We start from the raw sequence: 14,853 nt of genomic DNA, 5'->3' as shown, positions 1-14,853 counted from the left end.
ATTTTCAACGTCATTTACCGACTACTGAACAAAACAGGTGATCGACCAAAAACTCACGGAGTTCCAGCAGGAGAACCAATTCACTTTGTATTTCGTCTTTCCTACTTCCAAGTCAAACAAGTTGATAAACATTGTGTGCCTAACAAATTGAACGACACGTATCTCATTTTCTTTTCCTGAAATAACCTACAACGGCTCAAAGAACCTCTGTACGGAACGGTGGATACGCACTCCAAGTCACCCTTCTCGTGATAGTCTTATTATTGACTCTGGCAGGCTCTGGTAAAACCTGCAAAGTTATATTACAAGGGTTGGTCTTTTTGTTTCCCTACATCGAAGGCTTCTGGTTTCTCTCTTCTCACAGCATGGAATCCCTCATTTGCTCCCTCACTATTGGACTTATTATTTTTTATTTCTTCTACTCCTTTCTGTTTAAGTCCAATAGCAACGCCAACAAATTGAGGTTTCCCCCTGGACCACGTCCATGGCCTCTCATTGGGAGCCTCCATCTCCTGGGAATCCTCCCTCACCACTCTCTTGGAACACTGGCAAAGAAATATGGACCCATTATGTTTCTCCGTTTGGGCTCCGCCCCCACTGTTGTGGTGTCTTCTCCTGCCATGGCCAAAGAGTTCCACAAAACCCATGATTTGGTCTTTGCAAACAGACCAAGCTGTGCACATGGGAAATACGTAAACTATGGCCATAAAGACGTGGCGTATTCCTTCTATGGAGAGTACTGGAGACACATTAGAAAGCTGTGCACGGTGGAGCTGCTCAGAGTGAAGAGAACAGAGTCTTTCAGATTTGTGAGAGAGGAAGAAGTTTCTGCCATGATACCAACCATCTGGCACCAAAGCGGGCACGGAGAGAAGTGTGTGGATCTGAAGAAGAGACTCACCTCTCTTACTCAGAATATTATCTGCAGAATGTTTGCCAGCAGGACATATTCCGATAACGAATTGAGCGGAGGGCTTGGTTTCAAAGAAATGATTGACGAGTTGCGTGCTTTGGCCGGGGCATTCTGCGTTGGCGATTTCATTCCTTCTCTCGATTGGCTCGACTTGCAAGGAATCCATCGTCGAATGAAGTACGCTCAGAAAATAGTCGATGGATTTCTTGAGAAAGTGATCAGGAGCACATTCATCGTAGATCGGAAAAAGGAAAACTCAAAGAAGGAGATCGCGTTAAAGATTTGGTAGACGTGATGCTTGACATCGCCGAGACGGAGGGCCAGAAAATCTCGCGGGTCAACATCAAAGCGATCGTCTTTGTAAGTTCTAGAAGCTTTCCGGATCTGCTATTAAACATACCAGCTAATTATATTTCCATATGAACCAAGCGTGTGTTTACTTTTAGAGAAGCCAAATTGTGCAGGACTTGTTAGGTGCGGGAGTCGAAACATCGTCGACAACTGTAGAATGGGCAATGACTGAACTGCTGAGGAATCCTGCGACGCTGGCAAGAGCACAGAAAGAGATCGAATCTGCTGTGTGCAGAGACCGCCGAGTGAAGGAGGGTGACGTCATGGGCTTCGACTACTTGCGATGCGTGGTGAAGGAAACCTTTCGGCTTCATCCGCCACTTCCTCTGCTCATTCCGCATGAGTCGATGGAGGGGTGCAGCGTGGGAGGATATTTCGTTCCGCCAAAGACACGGCTGTTTGTGAATCTGTGGGCGATGGGAAGAGATGAAGATGTGTGGAAAGATGCACGTGAGTTTAAGCCGGAGCGGTTTATGGGGAGTAGTAAGGATGTGAGAGGTCAGGATTTCGATTTGCTGCCGTTCGGAAGAGGAAGAAGAGGGTGCCCAGGGATGACCATGGGAGTTTCCGTTGTTGAGTTGGCACTTGCTCAGCTTCTTCACTGCTTTGGTTGGACTGCGGAGGGGGAGGCGGATGTGATGGAAGAGTTTGGATTAACTGTTCCCAAGAAAAATCCACTATTTGCCCGCCCTTCATGGAGGCTCACTGCTGAATATCCTATTTAAGATGTCTTTTCCTTGCATCGCTAGTACACATGCAGTATTAATATCAGATCCTAGACAATAACTAATGCGGAACAAAAAGCAGTAAATTGTGTATGGAATGTTTGCCTAAGTGACTAGGTTTGTTCATGAAGAAAGTGTGCGACACAGTGCGACACAAATTTAGTCTATTTATTCAAAAATGAATATTGACTATCATATATATATATATATAATAACAAGTTAATCTATGTATTGATTTCAATTTCAGTAAAATGTTTGTTATTTCTTAAGAAATTGGGTTTTGGATAATTATTTATGATTATTAGTGATTTGTATAATAAAGTATGTAACAACTAGAAATGTAAACTTAGGTAAAATTATCTAAGGTATTATTCAAATAATGAAAATTGATTTGATTATCAAGTTTTACTTAAAACTGATATTTACTGATATTTAGTTTAGATAACATTTTAACCCAAAAGTCAATCTAAAATGAATGTTATTTCCATCATTAGAGTGGGCAGGTGTAAAAAAGTAATATAAAATTCTAATTGTTTGCACATGGTAATTTCTACCAACCATTATAGACTATTTAGAATTGCTAATGGCCATTTTCAGCAACCATTACTAAAATAAAAAATTCCAACATTGTCCAATGTTGCCTACCATATTTTGCACATGTATTTTGACTACAATGTAAAATGTGTAGAAACCAAAATGCTCCAAGTCCTCTATAAATAGAAACATCATTGAAGGATTTATGCATTAGATTTATATTGGATCACTCCATATTTTGAAAGGAAGCATAATAGTGTACCATTATAGAGTGAGGTAATGGAGTTTGATCAAATTAATTGATGGAAAATATTGTTGTCATACTTGAGCTTTTAAATTTATATTTCTTTGCAAATTTCTATGTTTACATCCACTCCATTGATCTCCTCCAAGTGGTATCAGAGCATAGGTTAATTTGAGATCCTTTCACCATATGTAATAGATGAAGCTAATCAATTATACTAGTGGATCCTATCATCATTTGTGTCAGATTTAATAATGAAGCTAATCAAGGGATAATTCTAAATAATTGATTATCACCATTTGTGATATGTGATAGAAAATAAAAGATTGCAAAGGCGATTGTAGCTCAAAGAGTTTCGAAGCATTAAGGTTCTCCAAACTTTTTTGAAAGTATCAAGGAGATCAATTGTCACCATTTGTAGCAATAAAGGATTGAATTAGCATGACTATATAAAGATGAAGATGTTGAAGGTCAAGTTATAGTTGAAAATGAAGAGTGTTATAAAATAGAAAAATGTTATTATAGCTACTGAAATCAAAAATATCAAAGGAGTTCTATAAGAACCTATCGTAAGAGGTGAGTCAAAGTGTGATGATTTTTGCCTACATATTATTCCAATACTAGTGGTAGGTAAAAGAACAATCCATTATAACCTTTTATTAAGAAAAACAACCCTACAACACAAACTATTTAACTTTAATGACATAAAAGTGGTATTTGTTATTTAGAATTTGAAGATGTTGTAAAGTAATGAGATGTGTGAAATTGGATGACTTCTTTTTCCTATAATTTTAAAAAAAAAATAATTCATTAAGGATTTATTATTTAAAAAGAAAATTCAAGTCCTTTCTTTAACTGTAAAAAAATAGGGTCTAGTTCCTATAAAACAAGTATATGCAAATTATCGATATTTTCTTTGATTTGAAAATATATTATATATGACATATATAGCGAGGGAATAAATTTTTTTTTTTTGATTTTTGATGTATATTTTCTTTTTTATAAGTACTGGAGGTCGACCTTATTAGAAACCAACAATTTTTTCCTCTCTTCAAAACTTCCCTATCAAATCTACCCCTTTTTGAAAAACAATTGCATATTCTTGAAGAGGACTCTCTCCTTTAGGGATAAATATAAATGTATTTTTATTATATGGTTTAGTATTTTTTTTCCTTTGATGAGGGAGCATCTTCTCAAATGTTAAAATAGCTAGTTCTAATATTTTGAAATTATAATGTATTATAACTAGTCAAAACATGATGAAATTTATATAATGATGATATTGACTCTAAGATTTATAAAAGGGTAATTTTAGTTTTGGAAAGTTGAGTTTGGATGGAGAAATGAGATTTACTTTAAACAATTTTAGATGTCCTAAAAGGTGACACAAATATGTGCTTTAGAGATTAAGGGGGAGTGTTGGCATGTGATAATTTCTACCAACCACTGCAAACTATTTAGAATTGATGAAAATTTTTAATAACATTTAAAATAGAAACTTCCAATATTGTCCACACAGACTGTTCTCTACAAACCATATTTTTCAAATGTATTTTAACTGCAATATAAAATATGTAGAATCCAAAATGTTCTAAGTACTTTATAAATTGAAGCATTATCTTAGGCATCATATCTATATTTGATCATTGTGGATTTTGAGCATAAGCATAATGTTGTAGCATTATGTAGTGACGTAATTGAGTTTGATAAGTTATATTAATGGAAAATAGTGTTTCAGCACTTAGTTTTTTAAATATAAATTTATTTATTAATTTCTTTGCTTACATCCACTCTATCCATCTCCCATACTAATGGCTATAAATAAAACATGCAAGTCGCAGAGACTAAAAACATCAAAATAGAATAGTTTAGATTTGGAAACAAAATATGAAAAGTCATAAGATTAAAAACATGATCACTAATCAATTCCATTATATAGAGAAAGTCTCTTCATGTCAAAATATTGTATGTTCTCTACTTTACAATTCTAGCATTACAATCCATGTCTATCCTTTATATAATTTGATGTCATCTCTAATGCCATTCAAGAAAGAAGATTTATTAAAAAATACATTACACCCATTGTAAAGGTCTTAATATGAAGCCACTATCAAGTGATTATCTCTAGTATTTCATAAGATAAATATGACAAACAGAAAATTTCTCTCTTGTTACATACAATCTTATACAAATATAACAAGTTCGAAAAAAGGAATATATAGAAACATAAAAAATCATTCTTATTGTGATAGTTGTTATTTATCACAACATCTATTATTTTAAATCAATAAGTCAATATCTTCTTTACACCATTTGAATTTTATTTGAAACTTTGAATTCAAAAATATATGTTTAGAATAAAATTGATTACAAAAAATGTAAAATATAAAATAGAGTAAAATAGGGAATGCCAAACATTGAATCTTTTGAAAAGGTTGAACACTTAGTTTAGAAATTGGTTTTTTTTATGGAAATAGTGTAGAAAACATACATCTGCACCACATAGAGAAACTTAAACAATAAAAAAAAGAAGTCAAATAATGGTTTACAAGAGAGGAAACTCTATTTTGTGTAGAGAAAAATTGCTCCATTTATTTTATTATAGAAAATAAAAAAAAATACATAAATTACATGATTTATTAAGTCTACAATGCATGCTACATGTTAACTTCTTAACACAATTACTAACTACATATAGCTTCCTTAAATAAACTCCCTAAATTCTAGCACATTATTCATGCACATCATGCTTTATTAGAGATAACAATCAAGCTTGCTAAGATAACTATAATGATTTATGCATGTACATAAAAATACTTATTATTCCATACATTACAAACTAAATCTAACATAATATTAAGAATAATTTCTTCTACATACTCCCCTACGATGTTAAGAGAACTCACAATAGATCTCAACTTGATCCATGCACCTTATAGTGTAACTCTTCTTTTATAGACTTGCAATATATTCTTCTCATAAAATTCAGCTATTTCTTTATTAGTTTCTCTCTTCCATGAGAGATCACATGGCTTAGTCTTATCCCTCCTCTCTAATATATAGAAGACTCATGACACTTCCTCTTTCCAATTAGAATAAGCAATCATCAACTACATCATTCAAACATCGTAAGTGTGATCCATCATTATTGTTTTTGACATGTGAACATCGAGGTTTCTACAACCTTTTCAACAGCTTTGTGACATTCTGCCAACAAGATCCATCAATCCATCCATAATCAACTTGCATGCATATTTTTGTAGATTCTCTTGCAGAACTCTATTTCAATAAGTCCTTTCATTGTGACTCTTCAACCCACAAATTCGAAAAGCTTCAAGATCCCACTATTTATCCTCAAAATGTCCTTCCTTGTAACAATGAGAACAATGTACTCTTAAACTAAAAAAATGAGGAAGCTCTATTTCATAAAAATAGATCACAAAATTTTATAGAATAATCTATGATTAGAACATGAATTTTTATTATGATTGTTGTTTTTATTTAGTTTCTATATTTGGTATCAAAGCAAAAGGGTCTAGAAGGTATCATTATGGAAAGTAATTTAGTCATTCTAGAATTTAATGGAGGGGATCATCAATATTGGTCTATCAAAATGAAGACCTTTTCTTATAGGAAAAGATCATTAGAAAATTGTTAAATCAGGTTATGAGTAGCCTGCAATAATGGTATAGACCTCATATTTGGGGTAATATGTAATCTATTCTTGAATAAAGATGATGTGTGTTCATGTTAAATTATTCCAATTCTCTATTTTCCCTATTCTTGCCTACTTAAAATTCTATAGATAGTGGAAAATAATGGAACATAATTCTTTATTTTAGGAAAAGAAATAAATAATAATGGCATTTTTAAAAAACATTAGTCTAGACATCAATTTAGGCAAGAACCACATTGAATTATAGGAAAAGTAAAAGGGAATAATGGGCTTGTACACTATTATTATTTAGAAGGCCAAATAAAGATGCAACTATTCTTTTTGGGGAATTAATCTATAGTGCATGTGGGACAACAAAGTCTAGAAAATTTGAAATGGAATTTGGCAAATTAAATTAGAGGATGGATAAGAAATGATCACATATGATCTCATTGACCAAATTGATATTTATAATCAAGTAAACATATTTCCTTTATACCAATTCATATTAACTATTTAAGTCATCCTTAAGGATTTCCTAGTGTATACTGCATAGTATAGGACCATCATAAGATATTACAATTAGGTTCCACATGCTACATTACAATTTACATCAATTACAAAACGCAGCTGGCCTTTAAGAAATAATCAACACGTTATCCTCTATTGTTGAGATAATGGGTGTTGCACACATTGCATAATATTGTTATATTGTATTATTTTATTTTATTATATAATGTTCCACCTAGATGGATGTGAAACATGTAAAGATTCCTGTGGGATATACTTGATGAGTTGTATTGTAACATTGTGATAATATTTTTATAATTATTTAATATTGGGGAAAGATTTAAATTTTCAATGTTAAATGTGGGGTCAATGGGTTAGGTAGCACATGGTTTATGCAATACCAGTTGGTGGTTTTGTGGGACTTGCTACTATATAAGAAACCACAAGGGTAGTTGTACTGTGAAGACAAGAAGGAAAAAAGGGAAAGAGTTAAGTTGGACTAGGCTTGAGAGGTTAGCCAAGGGAGCATTTGTGAAGGTTGGAAGCATGGCATGGGATGTGTGGATTCATGCTTGTTCACATGGATTGCTTGGTTGTGGCTATGGCTTTGAAGGCTTTCATGGTTGTATTGCAATGATATTTTTGCTAAATAATAAATGGTGATGGATGCTTTTCAAGGCCTAATTTTTTCCCTCAATGAGGGTTTCCCAGGGTATATGTTGTGTTGTGCATTTTTTTGGATATGTTGTCTATTCTCTTGCATGTGGATTTCAATTATATATTATATTTAGATCTATTATGGGTTATGTGAAAATGGTAATATTTTTATTGCAAGTTTCCTTACAAGTGGTATCAGAGCTGTGGTTTTATTATTGTAACCTGAGATTGAATTCATGGAAATGCATGAGAGGATGAAAGAAAGGACAAGATATATGAGTTGTTTATTACAAATCTAATGGTATTAGGTTTGCTGTGAAGATAGAATTTTGGTAGATTTTGAGCATGTGAAATTGTTGGACAAAAGTATTTTTTGAATGTTTTATTTAAATAATGGTTTTAGGGGGGAGCTTGCAAAAATGACCTCTTGGGCAAAAATAGATCTCGCCATTGGATTCAAGTTGTTGTTTCCATAAATTTTGATATATAATATACCCTAGTTTAGCCATGTTTAGAGGAAATGAAAGAGTCTTTCAATTTTAGCCCATGATGGCTATCAAATTTAATCCCATTGGAATTTTTGTCACAAAAAAATCACAATGATAATGGTAAAAAAGACTATTTTAGTAAAATGACCATAACTTTCTCTCAGCATATCAGATTTTGGACTTCTTATAGGCATTGGAAAGCTAATTAAGAGCACTACAACATAGTGTTGGTTTGCTTCTATGATTTTGACATTTTTGTAGGTTTTAAGAGCTTAATAGTTATATGTTATTTATTTTGAGCACAAGTAAGGGCATAACTTGGGCATACAGAGTCAAATTTTGGACTTCAAATAGTGAATGGAAAGCTCTTAGAGAGCTCTACATATTGGTTTAGATTTGGTGTAGGCTTTGTATGATAGATATGGCGTTCCAATATTGGTGTTGATGCCAGACATATTACTATTTGGTGTGATAGTCAGACTACTATATTCCCTTGCAAAGAATCCAACTTTTCATGCCTAAACAAAGCACATTGATGTGTAGTTTCACTTTGTGAGAGATATGGTGGAAGATGGAAAGGTAAATTTGGAGAAGGTAGATACTATAAAGAATGTTGCAGATGTATTGACAAAACCAGTGGACACAGAGAAGTTTAGATGGTGTCTGGAGTCGATGGGCCTTTCGACCTATAGCAGTTAGTTCCTATTATGTTCCTGTTGCTCTTACAAGGTGTTCAACAAGTGGGAGAATGTTAGTAATAAGGTGTCTCAACTTTGGATAATTCCTATTCTTATTACTTGTTTTGTAAATATATTTTTTGCAAATAATATAATTAAGTGTGTGTGCATGGCTAGTTGGCATGTTGATGTGTCACTCCACTTGCATGTGTTGGCATCTTGAATTATGTGTAAGGAGATCATGATTGAAAGGGTTATGACAAATTCATATGATGCATAATAGCTATCTTTGGAAGATATGATAATGGGTGAAGACATGAAGACATGTGGCAATTGATCATTAAGTACTGTACATTTGAGTCTCCATCTAGCACACAGGGTTTCTCAAAAAAAATTTGGGTTCCTACTTTTCCAGAGAATGATAAAATGCTAATAAGGTTTTTCTATGGAAGTTTCCCTAAAATGGAAAGTGCATGATATAAGCAACTTTAGGGTTGTATATATGAGAGAGTGAAAGTGTATCATTGGTAGTGTTTTATTGCAACTAGATTTGTCTTCCATGTCCTAAAAGAACTTGCATTGCAAGTGTGTTCTATCCTTTATGTTGAAGACAATACATTGTGTAGGTTTTGGAGGGGTTGGGTTATTTTATCGAAAGTTATTTCCCCACCAGCATATCTGTGTGTTTGTGTTTTCTTTCTCTATCTATTTTTTGTATTCATGGTTGATTGCAATATTGTTATTTACATAATATCAAATCTGAAATTGTAAGGATTCAAATAGAATTTGCACAATACTTTCCTTAAGGGATTAGTGTAGGAAGTTATTTTCACACTTGAGTTTCCTTACATGATTAAAGGACTTAAAATTTACAATGAAGTAAGCACCATATTAATGGATTTACAACAACCTATTAGGGCTACTCAGTTAAGAAATTTAATTGATTCACCTACTAGAATGTCTTAGCAATGATCCTGTAGTTAGCACTTCGCTGCTAGATAATAGATCACCTCTTTCCTGATGTGTACTTTAAGCTCTCTAATCAGATGTGTCACTTATGTCCTCTAACTCATTTTCTCCATTCTCCTTTAATTGATTCTGGAATGTATAACTCAATTCATAACTCCTTAGCCACCATGAATGCTTTATTTGCGCATGCAAACTTCTCTCTTAATTCTTTCCACACCCTCTTTCTTTTAGGGTTTTTCCTCCTTATGAAGACTTAAGTGACTTAGGGTTAAGTATGAATGAATGATTGTGATTCACCCATTTTGCTGCTTAAAACATCCCTTCAACCAATTGGTTGCATGTATTCCATAGGGATCCTCAATATAGATTCGTCCTTAAAATCTAGAGTCACAAAATAATCCTTAAGTTGGCTCAAATATGGTTTTCATAGAAGTTTGTGCCATTGCAAACAACTATGTCCAAAACTATTTACTCAACACTTGAAGTGTCTGATGCTCAACATTTACTATATCTTCAATGCTATAACTTGGCCTCTAAATGACTAAACATCCATTGTCTACTTGACACTTGAGTGACTCAACACTTACTAGTTATGTAGCACAAACTATCTAACAACTTATGCATGACATACATTACTTTTTTAGCATAAACTAAGCAAATGAATTAAGTGTATTTTCACTTATATGTCAAAACCAATCTGAGATTAATAGGATGTGGCTTGCAATGGAGGTCAGAGCCTACAGTGGCTACCTAGGTAATTAAATATTTTAATAAATGATAACATTTCATTAAATGGGTTTTAAATGGATTAATAAGATTCAGTTTTTTTCCTCGCCCATGCCTCAAGTGCTAGTACATGCTAGGATGGAAGTAGAGAGGATGCTTGGTTGTAACCTTGCTTCATTAGTATACCTTGTTTTTACAAAAGGATACTAGTGCTGCATAGAGATACTAGGGGAGTAGAGTCTAGAGAGGCTGCAAGGTAATCTTAGAGTTTGCTCATGCGATGAGACTTGCCCACTTATATAGTAAATTTCCTACATGTCTGTGGTGCCTTTGGGATTAGATGATACTTATCTTGGTACCCATTGAGATAGTTTTCTTTCAGGTGTTTCCTTGACCTAGATGTTGGTTATGACTAGTGGATTGATTTCCATATAGGGCTTGAGTTTATCTCCTTAGCATGGTGGGAGTGGCCCATTTAGGTTCCACAAGGTTAGGTGGTTCTTATACCATTGAGATCCGACAGTTGGATGTGTTTGTGCAGATTTTCCTTTCTATCTGATCTTGTATTTCTATTGGATGAAATTATTCTCTATTGTATGTATTTGGTTATCAGAGTCTTATGAGATGATGTAAATTCTTTGAGCTTTTCATACCCTGTGACTTGTACAATGGATGATTATGCATTTTGATTATTGGCAAGTGGTATCTTAGATAATTATATATTATTTAATTGGATTCATACTAGTGATTATTCCATGATGTGGATTTTTGTTAGATGTGAGAAAATAATATTATTAAACTTATACATGTGATTCAATGTCATGGGACCCTTAAGAGCTATAACCTATTTATGATGGTTGTATGTATGTGAGTTATTGCTTTTGCTATTTTATCTCTTGTTATTATTGCTTCTGCTATATTATCTATTAATGTTATTATCTTTCAAAACAAATGTTTGGAAAACTTTGTGAAACTTTAAGTTAATCTCTTTTAGGTTCCTGGCCAAGCATTGCAATGACAATATTTTTTAACAAAATTTAACAACATCAATTAGATTTTAGTTGAAAATCATGCTTTGAAATTCAAAACATGAAATGAGTATTTTTGAGCTAATAGGCTTATTCCCTATTAGACTTGTGTCAGAATGTTGTAACTTCTCGACACTGTCAGATGCTATGAGTTTATGTCGATGTCAACAATATTGTGCGATCAGATAGAGTTGCTTTGACATACATTGCTAATATTTTAATATGGTAAGTTCTCATAAATATGATTCTTATCAAATAATTTCAAGCTATAATTTTATATATGGACTACATTATGTAAGAGAGTTGTAAGAGAAGTGTACAAAAACATATAGCATAAATAGAAAATTCTAAAATTTATGTTGAGTTTAAAATAAATTCCAATGAGGACAAAAATGAAATATTAGACAAGTAATACAACTTTCTAAGCACTAAGTATGATTCTATGTGAATTTTTTTTCAAATCCGGTGGAGAAGTCTTCTAGAAAACGTACGTTCAATTGGATGCATCCATTTAGAAATAGATTTGTAATCTCTTCAATATTTCATAACAATAAAATCATTGAGGAAAATTACATGTTTTAGTGATGCTTTAGATTTCACTAGTGTTGAGCATCTAGGAAGCTTTCCTTTCTTGGAAGAGAGGTTGTGCATTGGTTTTACCAAATATCTATCTCGCCCTATTTTCATTATTTCAAATTTTTGGTTTTTCAATCATTTGAAATTAAAATTTAAATGACACTTTACAAAGCACAAGTCGATAGTTTTGAATTTAGTTTTAAGAAAATTGTTCCAGAGATATAGATCATAGTTTCCTAATAATTAATTCAACGAACAATACTATCAAATTCTCATATGTTTCTTTAATTATTAACAAATTTCAACTAATTAATATTATTACAACTTAGATAAAAGTTCTTCATGCAGGAGCTGACTTTGCAAATGCTTTACTTAATCATGCTAAAAGTTTTTTCCCTTAAATAATTTTAAAAAAAAATTTCAAGGGGGTTAATAAATCTAGGTGGGTGATGAAGTGACCAAGTTCTCAACATTTAGGTTTGGTAGAAGGGTACTACAAGTTTAAGACATTGAAAGAGAAATCTATGAAATTTGTGGCATTTGTCTAAATATTGATAAAAATGGTGAAAAAATTCAAAACATAGCTATTTTGTAGTTTGTAATCCATAGCAAGCTTTTTAGTAGTTTGCCATACTGAAAATTTGTTTTCTTGTTAATTTTCAATGAATGACCTACTTGGAATTGAATAAAGCTCATGGTAAATGATAAACTATGGGTGCTTTGAATTTTAAATTATATTATGATATTTTAAAATTACTATTTTAATATGGAAAAGAAGATTAATAAATTATTTATATTTAGAAAAAAATCCAGTTAATTATATTTACTTTTTATTAAGTTGACTAGTTTGATATTATTGTGTTGTCTTAATAAAATTATGAAAGAATGTCTAAACTGTAATTACATTTTAACAATAATTTGAATTAGTTTAATATTGGGATTTAAAAGAAAAAAAAATTAAATAGATTAATGTTAAGGTTTAAAAGTATATGCTTTTGGGAATGATACACATAAATCCAAGTTCTATAGAATTTAAACAAAATATAAATAAGATATACATATATTGTCAATTTAATGGATTTACAATGTCTATAGTCAATTGACAAAATTAACAAGTAAAAATTAATAATAAAAGGTGACTAATCTAATTCAAATCAGATTGTGACTACATAATCAGAAAAATGAAATTTTTTGGTTTCTTAGATACATACATAGAGAAGATCAAATAGAGATAGAGAGAATTGAATATGGACAATGAGAGACAAATGGTGAAGGGAGGGGTAAGATAAATAGGGAAAATGAAGGAGAAATGAATATATGTGTGTAGAAAAAAGAAAGATATAAAGGAAAGTATGGGGAGGTAGACAACAAAAGTGTATATATTAAAGAGAGTCAAATGGTTATAGAAAAAGAGAGATGTAGAAATATGGAGTAAGATAGAGAGGTAGAGATAGAGATAGCTTCAAATTATTGATTTCAAATAGCTAGGTTCATTTATCAAGATAGTAAGAGGGATACATAATTATGATGAAGGATAATGAGAGAGTGAGAGGCTAGTGGGAAGTGAATAAGATGCAAAGTACCAAAAAGGAGGGGTAGAGAGGTGAAGAGATTGATAGAGAAATAAAAGAGGGAGAGACAATGTATAGAGGAAATAAAATATAAATATATAGATTGAAATATAATGATAGGTAAGATAAGATAGAGACATTGAGGGAAAAAATGGTGGCTATATTTGTGAATGAGAAATATATAAAGATGGATGTGAGGAAGTAAACATTGATAATTTATGAATAGCTATCCAAGAGCATAGTAAATTTTTTATAAAGACTCTCAAGTTAACCCTTACACCCTTGGGGAGAGAACCCAATACCTGAGCATGTTCCAATGGTTTTTATAGGAGTTGTTAACTTAATACCCTCAATTGTTGATTTAGTATCCAACATTTGTGACAATATCGTACCAATAGTTGTGAGTTTAAATTTGTTCTTGCTAATGAGACTACTCATTATTGAATGAAATGTGTCCTTTTTCCCAAGAAACAACCAATAGTGTGATGCCACATTAGCTGCACAAGTATGGGGGTCTCTAATGCATTACGATTGATCTCACTTTTTTTGGGTTGTTTTGGACACCTTGGCAAAAAACATGCTGATGTGGCTCTGAAACCTTTGTCACAAATAGGGGACTTTTCAAGTAAGCTATTGTAAAAAAATGGAAATGATTTGAAATTTCAACAAAGGATTTTGAGAAGCATGCAGTTAGGGTGCTCAACTATTGGGTCCTCTCCCCTAAAGATGCCAGCGCTAGTAAATATTATTGACCTTAATGTTACATCATTTGATTGAAGTGATTTTTTTGTTCGTATATCATTTCCACTTGGATAGATTGAAGATGGTAAGATCTTGTAAGATCTTAAAGTTACCCCATCATACCTTTCATATGAATGAATCATGTTAGAAAAGCGAACATATATTGCGTTGTCACATGTAGACTTGATGGGTACCAACTAAGCTATTGATTTTGATTTCAATACATTGAACAAAACTGATGCCAGAATGCATTAATTTCTACAATTTGGTGGCTCATCACTCTAATAAATAGTCGTACATACTTCTCACTACCAACGTCATTCATCAACTATTATATAGGACAGGTGTTCCACCAAAAAATTAGCTAAGCAAACTATATCGATACTAGCTATGGTGCAACATATTTGCACCTGTTGGTATGTGTGCTGTGTATGACATGTGATAATCAATATCATGTGTACATAGTAGTTTGACACATGTATAAACAC

The 14,853-nt window shown here is 32.5% G+C and overlaps 1 pseudogene across 1 annotated transcript; it reads left to right on the top strand.

Moving 5' to 3' along the window:
• The first annotated feature begins 300 nt into the window (after positions 1-300).
• Positions 301-2,241, top strand: LOC149553249 (cytochrome P450 750A1-like; annotated as a pseudogene). The gene is made up of 2 exons (XR_016353054.1): positions 301-1,273; positions 1,378-2,241. The product of XR_016353054.1 is annotated as a cytochrome P450 750A1-like (transcript).
• The last annotated feature ends 12,612 nt before the right edge of the window (positions 2,242-14,853 follow it).

Source organism: Cupressus sempervirens, chromosome 6 (genome assembly GCF_028749045.1).
Source record: "Cupressus sempervirens isolate cs-2001-9-10 chromosome 6, ASM2874904v1, whole genome shotgun sequence".
Lineage (NCBI taxonomy): Eukaryota > Viridiplantae > Streptophyta > Pinopsida > Cupressales > Cupressaceae > Cupressus > Cupressus sempervirens.
This window is presented reverse-complemented; position numbering and strand designations above follow the sequence as displayed.